The 11,974-nt window shown below is 43.7% G+C and overlaps 1 protein-coding gene across 4 annotated transcripts in view; it reads left to right on the forward strand.

The window, feature by feature from the left end:
- STK24 (serine/threonine kinase 24) overlaps positions 1-11,974 on the forward strand; it is a 121,952-nt gene that overhangs the window by 11,417 nt on the left and 98,561 nt on the right. Inside the window, exon 1 of one of the 4 annotated variants that reach the window (XM_072782574.1) lies at positions 6,216-6,233. The exons of the other annotated variants lie outside the window; for them this stretch is intronic. The gene's annotated coding sequence lies outside the window, so the exon portion shown is untranslated. Of the gene's footprint in view, positions 1-6,215; positions 6,234-11,974 lie in introns of those variants that run through there. 4 annotated transcript variants of the gene reach the window in all.

Raw genomic sequence — 11,974 nt, forward strand, 5'->3', positions numbered from 1 at the left:
GCACAGCCTTGGTGCATGGCCCAGCGCTGCTCTGTAAATACTCAGCGTTTCTGAACAGGTGCATATCTGAAGAAGTAAGGCTGCTTTTTGGGATATATTACCTTAAAATGATTTCCTGTTTCAGAACAAAGTACCACTGAGGGGGACGCTTGATGGGATGAGCACTGGGAGTTACGATATATGTTGGCAAGTTGAACTCCAATTAAAAACAACAACAAAAAACAAAGTACTTTTTTGGGTTGAAATGGACAGTGATAAATCATCCAGTGAAAATGAAAAGTAATCCAGAACTTGGGGGACTGGGCTTTGGTTAGCAGTTCTTTTAGGCATTGTTTTATAGGATAACTTTAAAGTTATGTGCAATGTGGTTACAGTTGTTAAATTGCTACCTGGACTCCTGAGAACTGACACCCACTTGGAGACAGGTATTGTTTGAACATTCCACAAGCTTCCTTGTATTTGATGCATTTTAATTGTACCAAACCTTTCCTGAGAGGTACTTAGAAAAGAAAAAGATTATGTTAGTGCAAAGAGGTATTCACTTCCTCAGTGGTTCCTCATGATAGGTGGGTTTACCTTTTCCTTCTCCTCTGTGTTACCAGAATAGGTAAGTGGAAGAAGTAAATGGGCCTTTGGCTTTGCTGTATTGCTCAGTTGAGAAAATAAATATTTGGTATTGCTCTTGGCAGAAGGAAGCTTTGAAGGGGTAGGACAAACTTTTATTGCCTTCTCCCCAAGGGCAAGGCTCTGGTGGGCTGCCTCTGCCCTTGGGCAGTCCTCAAGGCCTCTGCCGCTGGGTGGGAGGGCTCTTATCCCGAATTTACGGATGAGAAAATGGAGGTTTAGGAAGCTTCAGCGAGGCCCCTCAGCTAGTAAACAGCCCCTTTGGGGTTAGGGCCCTGACCTCTGATGTCAGTACACCAGAATGTGTCCCAGTGACCTTTTCAGATCCTGCCCTTGCCCTGTGGGGCTCCTGGGCCCTGAGGGTCCTACTACTCACAGCCGTTATGAAACCAGTCCAGGCCTGGTACAAGATGGCATTTCAGGCACTTTTATTCCTGCCCCCCCCCTTTTTTTTTTTCGACTTTTAAAGATTTTTGTTCCTGCTCTGGTATTATTTTTAAGTGGTTTCCTAGAAATTAGGATTGTGGCTATGGGGGGGTGGGGAGGGTAGGGGGTGATACTGGGGCATTCAGATGTTTCCTCAGTCCCTCTACTGAGCCCTTAGGCCCTCCCCTAGGTTGGGATTGGGGTCTTGGCTGGCCTCTGTTTATTGCCTTCTAGTTGTTGCCCAGATGAGCTGAAAAAAGTATCTGTAATCAAACCAGTGGTTTTTAAGTTTTAGCATTTCTCATCATCTGAAGAGCTTGATGAAGTGTAGGGTGCTAGGCTATTGGTCTAGGATGGAAACAAGTTTTTCTTTTCTTTTTTTTTTTTTTTTTAATTTTTTATTTATTTATGATAGTCACAGAGAGAGAGAGGCAGAGACACAGGCAGAGGGAGAGGGAGAAGCAGGCTCCATGCACCGGGAGCCCGATGTGGGATTCGATCCCGGGTCTCCAGGATCGAGCCCTGGGCCAAAGGCAGGCGCCAAACCACTGCGCCACCCAGGGATCCCGGAAACAAGTTTTTCAAGTGCGTGGCTGTCTCAGGGACCACAATTTGAAAACCATTAAACTGGAGAATTAAAAATCCTTACGTTCCTATTGCCTTTCACCTGGGGGCATCCCATAGCGAAGCCCATTTGAAAGCTCAATTGAAAATCAGTGCTGGGGTGCCTGGCTGGCCCAGTCAGTAGAGCATGCAACTCTTTTTTCGGGGGGGGGGGGTGGATTTCACCAGTTCAAATTGTAGTTTTTATTATTTATTTTATTTTATTTTTAAAAAAGATTTTATTTATTCATGAGACACACACACACACACACACACACAGAGGCAGAGACACAGGTAGAGGGAGAAGCAGGCTCCATGCAGGGAGCCTGACCCCGGACTCCATCCTGGGTTTCCAGGATCACGCCCTGGGCCGAAGGTGGCGCTAAACCACTGAGCCACCGGGCTGCCCTATTTATTTTATCTTTATTTAAATTCAAATTAGTTAACATATAGTGTAGTATTGGTTTCAAGAGTAGAATTTGTAGAAGTTAGTGATCCATCACTTTAGTATAGTACCCAGTGCTCATTACCTCATGTGCCCTCCTTAATGTCCATCATCCAGTTACCCAATCCCTCCACCCTCCTCCCCTCCAGTGACACTCAGTTTGTTCCCTATATTTAAAAAAATCTCTTATGGTTTGTCTCCCTCTCTGTTTTTATCTTAATTTTTTTCCCTTCCTTTTCCCCGTGTTCATGTGTTCTGTTTCTTAAATTCCACACGAGTGAATTCATTTGGTATTTGTCATTCTCTGGTTTATTTCACTTAGCATAATACTGTAGCTCCATCTGCATTGTTGCAAATGACCAGATTTCATTCTTTTTGGTGGCTGAATAATACTTCATGTGTGTATATACCACATCTTTTTTTTTTTTTTTTTAAAGATTTTTTATTTACTTATTCATGACAGAGAAGAGGCAGAGAGAGGCAGGGGAGAAGCAGGCTCCATGCAGGGAGCCCCATGTGGGACTCGATCCCAGGTCTCCAGGATCACACCCCGGGCTGAAGGCGGCGCTAAACCTCTGAGCCACCTGGGCTGCCCTGTATACCACATCTCTATCCATTTATTAGTTAATGGACATTTGGGTTCTTTCCATAATTTGGCTATTGTTGATAGTTGAGAGCATGTGACGCTTGATCTCGGGGTTCTGAGTTCAAGCCCCACATTGGGTATAGAGGTGGCTGGAAAGAAAATCTTGGGCAGCCCCTGTGTCCCAGCGGTTTGGCGCCACCTTCAGCCTGGGGTGTGATCCTGGAGACCTGGAATCGAGAACCACATCAGGCTCCCTGCATGGAGCCTGCTTCTCCCTCTGCCTGTGTCTCTGCCTCTCTCTCTCTCTCTGTCATGAATAAATAAATAAAATCTTAAAAAAAAAAAAAGAAAATCTTAAAGAAAAATAAGACAAGTCTTGCAACTTATGACTTGTATTTCAGAAGACTGACTTTGGAACTGCTCTGGTCTAACTTTGGGAATTGAATAGGCTTCTGTGAGACTTGTTAGAGTCTTTACTGTTCTATTTTAAAAAAGATTTTATTTATTTGAGAGAGAAAGCATGCACAAACAGTGGGAGCTGCAGAAGGAGAGGGGGAAGCAAACTCCCCACTGAGCAGGGAACCTGATGTGGGGCTTGAGTCCAGGCCCCCGAGATCAGGGCCCAAGTTGAAGACAGATGTGTAACTGACTGAGCCACCCATGCACCCTAAGCTTTTACTATTTTAGCATATATTATAAACCTGTTGAGGAATAGAGGGAGATGCGTGTTCTATATCTTTTTGACATCAGAAGCTTTTGCAAGGACTGCATCTCTCAGAACTAGCATTCCATGGTTCTTTTGGAAAACACTGAACCAGAACAGAAGTCCTGAACTTGATGATCTTCCACAGGGTTGTGAAGATAACTTCTTTTAACTGTTGTTTTTATCAAGTCATTCCCTGCTCGAGAACCTTTGGCTGCTTCCTGACCAAACACCTTTTACTACTTTTTAGTCCTTCTCCCTCGCCAGTTCACTGCTCCTTCTGCCTCTGCAAACCTGCTCACCTGGCAGGATATCCTCTGGTTCCTTTGCCTGGTAAGCCCTGGTGAGCTGTTATTTATGTCATGTTGCCTTCTTTTTTCTTAATTGGATTGAAGGGAAGACCTGCACTGTCCAGCCAGCTCCCTGAGAGTGTGGGGGACACAGGTCCCCATAATGAGCACCTGCTGGGAAGGGAGGGAAGGGACAGTTAGGAAATGAATGAGCAAAACTGACTTTATTTTCTTGCAGTTGCTCTGTTTAATACTTAAGAGGTACATATATCTTGGAACTGGGAAAAATATTCCAGAGCAGTATACTTTTTATTTTTAATTTTTAAAAATTTATTTATTTATTTATTTGACAGAAGGAGAAGCAGGCTCCCCGCTGAGCAGGGAGCCCCATGTGGGGCTCCATCCCAGGACTCTGGGATCATGACCTGAGCTGAAGGCAGATGCTTAACTGACTGAGCCACCCAGGCACCCCTCCAGTAGATTTTTTTAATGTCTGGGATGTCAGAGGTTTTATGCTTTTATGTATAAATAGTTGATTTGACTTTTAATTCAAAAAAATGATGTGTATTTCTGTAAATACAGTGTTTTATTAGAATGTACTGTGATTTGTTAGATAATTGGTCTTACCAGCTTTGCATATTTGGAGGGTGGTTTTTGGGGGGAAGGGAGAGGTTTTGATTTTTTTTTTTGAAGTGCTTTGTAGTTTTTCTGAGGTTTTATGACATTTTCCAGTATAAGGGTGAACATGATATTAAGCATATTTAGGAGATGGACTGGTTCGGGAAGAGTAGTTGTAAGGTTTGGGTTCCTCTCTTTTGTTTGTCAACTGAAGGATTTGAAGTCTATCTAAAAATAGACTTTGTGTCATTCAGAGGGCTTCCCTCTATATTGTCTGCTTCAAGAAACAATGAGGCGCTGATGTGAAGTGAAACTGGGTGCATTTCCTGGCCAATTGGAATTTACGCAGGCTGCTTGTACTTGGCCCCAAGTGGGTGGGGGTGTGGCCTGAGGGGCAGCTTGATGATGGGGGAGGTCTCAGGTCACACTCCCAAATGGGGCTAGTGGTCTTGTAGCTCCAGCAGCCCCGGGGTGTGACTGAATATCGGGGGATGGAATTTCATTTCCGCTTAGGTTCCGCAAGAGATCCTATAGTTTAAAACAGTTTTGTTTTGAAAAGCAGTTCTGCCAAGATCTACTTGATGCCTCCCTACTGGATGGGTTACTGTGTATGTGAAGTAAATGGTTTCTCAGCACATAAATATAAGTATAAATATAAATGTGTGTTATGTTTACCTATGTGTGGGCATATCTGTTAATTTATCTTTTTTTCATTGTGATCTATCAGTAAATAGTATTTAAAAAGCTTGTTTTGTAACACTCTAGGTCAGAAGTAGGTTTTCCTCTTTGTAGCTCCCAAAAGAACAAAGTTTCTATTTTCTTTTTAGTCACAAAAGGCACAGACCCCTCAACATCCTGAAAAAGAGAGTGAAAAGTTACTTAAAATGATAAAATATTGATGACTCACTAAATTCTACTCCTGAAACCAGTATCACACTATATGTTAACTCGCTTGGCTTTAAACAAAAATTTGGAGGAAAAAAAGGTGTAAAAAAATATTTTAAACCCTTTTAAATGGTAATATTTTCAACATTTTTTTAAAAAAATATTTATTATTTGAGAGAGAGTGAGAGAGCACAAGCAGGGAGGGGAGAGGCAGAGGGAGGAGCAGGTTTCCTGCTGAACAGAGAACCCAGTTCTGGACTGGATCCCAGTACCCTGGGATCATGACCTGAGCCAAAGGCAGACGCTTAACTGAGTGAGCCACCCAGGTGCTCCCTCAGCATTTTTATACATGGTTTGTTGCACATATCATTGCTTAGTATGTTAGCCATAGCGATCAAGACTGGTCTGAAATTCTGCGAAAATGATTCTTCCCTGTGTCCTTTTGTGTCAGGGTGGTGATAATTCTGTTCATTTCTGTTGGGGAATCTGGTCTTAAGACTCTTTGAAAACCAGTGGAAGGGCCTTCATTTGCTTATGTTCTTCGGTGTCAGAACCCCACCTCCTACTCTGGCCATGCGACCTGTGTGTATTCTACTAAAAGTAAAGTGAAGTGGAGGATTGAAGATGGGCACAGAAATGGGAACCCCCTACTGGGAAAACACTTTCCTGTCCCCCATTAAGTTATTTTTAAAGCAAAAGCATTTATGTTCCTACTACTTGCGTGTAACTATTTATTTTGCTTATTTTCCAGTTGTTTCTGTATGTACATATCTTTAAGAAATTGCAGTCCTACATAGATGCTTATTTTATATTGTTTTCCATTCGGACGTGGATCATATAAATATTGTCCCCCATTTCCACATGATTGTGTTTTTAACATCTTAACTGATTTACCCTTGCCTCCTTCACATAAGGCATGCGTCTTCCTTGGGACATGGAGCTGTAGCCAGAAGCACTGTCCTGTTTGGTTCTGCTGGTTAGAGTAACCTTCCCACTTTCTTTTGCCTTTGGAGAAAGAAACAGTTGTTCATCATTCCTCCTCCTCCTCCAAAGGTATTATTGGATTGCACTGTTATTGTTACTGAGTTTCTGTGGTTAATTGCTTTGCTTACATCGATAAGCTAGACCACTCACCCAGTGGGATTGCAAATGCATGCTGGGCTCCTCGTTGCTTGCTGAGTTGTATCCCAATCAGAGGACACTGCATGTGGACTGGGGCCTGCAAAGACTGTGTGCACGTGTGTGTGTGAGAATGTGCGCACATGTGTGTATGTGCTGGTGTGAACAGTAAGTCAACAGCAACTCTAGCCTGTGAAGCAAAGTGTAGGGACCCGAGGAGGATGAACAGCAGGAAATCAGCCTGGCTGAGTTGTATTCTTAATTAGTTGTTCTTCTGATGCATACTTTATATATGTGATAAGTATTCTAGTTTTAAAATAGCCTTTGTATCATGTGTGGTTCTCTTCAATGTTTTGCTTTGATGCAAAGTTGTAGTAGGTGATCGGTAAACTGGCAGGACTCTGAGGGGTGCAGATATCGTGAGCTAAGATTCCTGCTCTGAATGAACATTCAGTCCCGAATAGGACCATGCATGCAAGGTGCACATGTGAGCGAGGGCCTGCTGGCAGTGGTGGGGCCAGTGTTGAAGTCAGGATGCCTAGCCAGCTGCATAGCGTGGCCTGTGGGGCTGGAGCAGCCAGGTGAGTCTGTTAGCACTAAGACTGTGACTCACCCCACAGCACTTCACATTGTCCTGCTAGGCGGTTTCAGATCAGTTTAGATCTTTCCTCCAAAGGAGTTAGGAAAAACTTGTTTTTTTGTTTTTGTTTTTTAAGAGACTTGGGGGTTTTGGAACTTTGGTGAAGGGACATGGACCTGTACCACTGCTCTTCTACTATACTTGTGTTTTTAATGAATAGAAAAATTTGAGAAATACAAGGCAGTGATAGAATTTAGCATTACTGAATTCTGCTGGAACCTCTTGGTACACAGGAGGCAGTACATACCAAGGGGTAGCACTCTGAAAGTCGATAAAGTGATGCATGAGCTCTGTTCTAGAAGATATATTTTTAAAATATTTATTTATTTGAGAGAATGAGTGAGGTATGAGCTGGGGGAGAGGCAGAGGGAGAAGCAGGCTCCCCACTGAGTAGGGAGCCTGATGTGGGACCCTGGGAAGGCAGACTCTTAGCTGACTGAGCCACCAGGCGCCCCCTAGAAGGTTTTTTAAGGGGAGAAAGAATCTAGACGGAGTGTTCAAAAGCATAAGAGTTTTTAAATAGCATCAAGTGTTTGGAAAAGTGCTAGGAATTCAGTTTTGTTCGACTTGAAAGGGAAAGGAAAGAGGACAAGAGATAGGAGTTGAAGAGTCAGGGATCAGGTCATAAAGGACCATGCTGAGGGGTGTGGGCGGCACCCTATGAGGTGAAGCAGAATTCCTAGGAAAGTTTGCAGCTGCAGCCTGAGACCACTTTCGGATTTTAACAGTTTGGCTGGTCTCTAGGCTAGGAGATGGGAGGACTGGACTGAGGTATCAGTGCTGGGTGGGGATACGGGGAGAGATTCCTGAGGGAGCAGTAGGTGGAATGGGCTGGATTTGGTGGGGGTGGAATGGAGGAAGAGAGGAGTCTGGGGGGCCCTCTAGGGTTCTGGCTTGGGTGTGTGGATGAATGGAGGGGCCACTGATCTGCATAGGCGATCAGCCTGTGGAGGTGAGATCTATTTCAGGTCTGTATCTGGAGGTCTGTATCTATTTCAGATACATGGAGTGTAGGTGGAGAAAAGGAATAGGTGGTTTCGTATCTGGGTCTGGAGCTCGGGGGAAAGGTCCAGATGAGGGACTGAAGCTGCGACTTTAAAAAAAAAAATTATGTTTTTAAGGTTTCATTTATTTATGTGAGAGAGAGAGAGAGAGAGAGAGAGAGAGGGGAAACGAGTGGGAGGGCAGGGGAAGGGCAGAGGAAGAGGGAGAAGCAGGCTCCCCGCTGAGCAAGGGGCCTGACATGGGATCCCAAGATCCTGGGATCATGACCTGAGCCAGAGGCAGACACTTAACCAGCTGAGCCACTCAGGATTCCCTGAAGCTGTGACTTATTAATTAGGTCATCGGTGGTTAGCAGTACCGTGTGAGCAATTGAAGAGGGTGTTGAAAAGCTAGGAGGCTGTGTCTGATCTCACAGGCTCCTGGATGCTCCACCTACTTGCTCTTCCCAGTGAGTGCTTCTGCTCTGAACTCTGCAGTCCCAGCATCAGGGTGTTGCCCCCCCAAGGCCCAGGGTGGATGGATGTGTGTTAGTCCATTGCCAGTGGGCATAGTTCACGCGAGCTGGTGATTGCTTTGAAGTCCAGAGCAGCGTGTAGTTTCTTAGGCAGAGGACAAACCTTTTGACAAAAGTTTTATTAAACTAAATCCTATGCCAGAGCTCCCTAGTACCTAGTACTCAAAATGTGCTTAATTTTGACCCTAAGTCTCTTTCATGGTGGTTGGTTCAATGCATGTGACTCCTGAAGTGGGTCAGAAAGCAATCCAGTGAGCTGGATAGCAGAATTTAACAAGGATGTTTAAACACTTAGTCTTTGGTTACACCTGCAAAAATCAAAGTGGAAGCCTCTAGATTAACTAAACCAAATGAACTTTAGTTTTAGCCAGAGGGATGAAGCGGAGGTCCCTACGGGGGCTTCTTACTCCACTTGGTTCAACCTGGGAGGAAGTCGGGAGGAATCAAAGTGTGTCAGGGGGTGTATTGGGTGATTGTGTTGTTGGAATCATTTTCTTCAATACACGTACAATTTACGCATGCTAAAACGCCAGTTTCTGGCAAGAATTGGATCTTGGGATTGTATCTAGTTGGTTTACTTTTAGTTAATCTCTTAAGAGGCATGATGTTTTCAATAACTTGGGAGTCTGGAGAGGACAATTCATAAAACTTGATGGGGTAAATCAGAACTCCTCAGTTTTATTACTCTTTTAGCCAGAGCTGAGTTTAATTAAAGTGAAATGGCTCATTTTGCAGTTCTGTAAAGAGCAGTGGGCGTTAAGTGTTTTGGGGGGAAGCATGGGCCCTTTGGGGACAGTACCTGGAACAGTGAAGATACTCATGTTCACAGTGCAACTGAGCAGAGGATACACAGATTTTCCCATATACTCTCTGCTCCCCTCCCACTGTCAGTATCCTGCACCAGATTATATGGGTTATGACTGGTGAATCTGCACTGATGCATCATTATCACCCAGGGTTCATTGTCCATGTTATGGTTCACCCCTGTGGCACATTCTGTAGGTTTTAACAACAACGTAATGACATGTATCCACCCTTACAGTGTGTAGAATAGTTTCACTGCCCTGAAAATCAGTGAGGATATTTTAAGAACACAATCTTTTTGGTTCTACTGGAATGTTTTTTATCTGTACACTGTTTCCCCCTCATCAGTTCTTTTACTTTCTGACTTGACCAGAGTAGTTTCTCTGCATGTGGAGGAGCCTGGGTTGCCCTTGGCCTCTGTCATCATGAACACTGTGTGCCTTTGGGGTTCTCAAGGTGCGTGCATTCAAAATTACCTTGAGAGGTTAGCAGCTCTTGGCAGCCATCGTGGAACTGGACGAGAGAAGATTCTAACAGGACAGTTCCCCGTAGTTCCTTGCTGGTTCTCTGCCCCCTCTGGTTGTTTTTGCAGCTGTTCAAGTTAAAAAACATGTATCAACTCCAATAATAGGGGTACCTAGTAACTTCTTCTCTAAGCAGATCTCCATTTTTATTTCAGCTCCCTAAAATTTCCCTCATCCCATCCTTTCCCAGCTGGGGCAGGTGGAAGCTCTCAGCCCAGGGATGAAATAGGTGCTCTTGGGCTTTGCAGGTGTTTTGCTTCTGAGCCTCTCCCAACTCCACCTATGTCCTCACCCCTGCATGTCCTGAGGCCCTGCCAAGCTGCCCCTACACTGTTGACCTGTCCTTAGCGACTCACATGTTTCTGACCTCAGTTTGGTCCTTAGGGTCTAAACCCCTTTCCATAACCCAGTTCCTGTGGAAGGCTGTTGGGAAATGTAAAGAGGGAAAAATTAATTCTGCGTGGTTTCCCCCTCCCCAAACTAAAGATCCCTTTTTAAAAAATTGAGCTATTACAAATTTTAATTTATTTAAAATATTATAGAAGTAATACATGATTAACTGCAAAAAAACCCAAACCAAATCAAACTCAGTACAGAATTGTATGGCTTTATCCCCAGGGGTAGCTACTGTTGAGGGTAAGGATTCTGTGGCTGCCTTAATTGCAAGGGATTTTTCACTCTTCTACATTAGAATTGAAGGGGAAGGCTGGGAATTCCATTTATTTTTTTTCTTCCTTATCATGGCAGTTCCATCGGAAATGTCACTAGTTTCTGACCAAGACCCCTTAAGCAGTCTGGTTTCTGCCAGCACTTAAGTGCTTTTCATACTCCTGATGAGACATGATACTCATTCGTCAACAGGGATTTATTGGATGTCTTCTATGTTTGAAACACCATCTAGCCCAGAGGCTGGGGAAGTAGATGAGCTGTGCCTGTAATGCGCTAACACGGCCCATTGTCCAGCAGACATTCCGGCATGCACAGCAAATGCTGGGAATACAGGGTGATACTAATCAAAGTGGGTGAAAAGAAGGAAGCCTTCCTGGAGGAGGTGGCACTTGAGCATATGTCTGAGTAGTTCTTTAAGGTACTGCTGGGTAAAGAGCATTCCAGGAAGATGGGGTCTTTTCATAGAATTGGCTGTAGTTTGGGATAACTGGTATAGATGAGTTAGATTAATGTTTTTCATTCTTCCCTACTTGAGAAAATGAGAATGTAAAGGTTTTGGAAAGATTTCACTTTGGATGTGGTATATGTACACAATGGAATATTACTCAGCCATTAGAAACGACAAATACCCACCATTTGCTTCGATGTGGATGGAACTGGAGGGTATTATGCTGAGTGAAATAAGTCAGTCGGAGAAGGACAAACATTATATGGTCTCATTCATTTAGGGAATATAAATAATAGTGAAAGGGAATAGAGGGGAAGGGAGAAGAAATGGGTGGGAAATATCAGAAAGGGAGACAGAACATGAGAGACTCCTAACTCTGGGAAACGAACTAGGGGTGGTGGAAGGGGAGGTGGGTGGGGGGTGGGGGTGACTGGGTGACGGGCACTGAGGGGGGCACTTGATGGTATGAGCACTGGGTGTTATTCTATATGTTGGCAAATTGAACACCAATAAAAAATAAAAGAAAGATTTCACTTTGGAGTAGGGTAAAAGCACTAAAAAAGAAAGATGAAGTCTGGGGGTTTCAAGTCAGGTGATACTTCCTTAATGGATTGGATAATCCAGATTATCCAGAAGTGGCCTAAAGTGGCTTTGGTGGCTTCTCACTTTATTTCTGATTTGCTTGATGAACAGATAGCAAGAAGAGATTGGAAACCTAGGTAGGTCTTGATTTCTATAGGCCGGTCCCAGTATATTACACAGTATACATTTTTTTTTTTTTGTTTTGTTTTGTTTGTTTTTTTTTTTTTCACAGTATACATTTTTAAAAGTTGCACTTAGTCTTCATTCCTGATTCAGAAGGGTGTTTTTTGTTTTTGTGTTTGTTTTTAGTTGGGCTTCATACACAGTGAAGCACAGAAGGCTATTTAGATGGTTTCACTTTATTTTGCATACTTAGAGTTGGGCGTTTGGAACTAAGCAAAAATACCATGCAAATGAGTGTTTTTACCTTTGGGCCAAGAGCTTTGGGCTGCTTTCACCTGGGAGAAGGCTGGCTGTGTCCATGAGCTT

This window comes from Canis lupus, chromosome 17 (assembly GCF_048164855.1).
Source record: "Canis lupus baileyi chromosome 17, mCanLup2.hap1, whole genome shotgun sequence".
NCBI classification, from domain to species: Eukaryota; Metazoa; Chordata; class Mammalia; order Carnivora; family Canidae; genus Canis; species Canis lupus.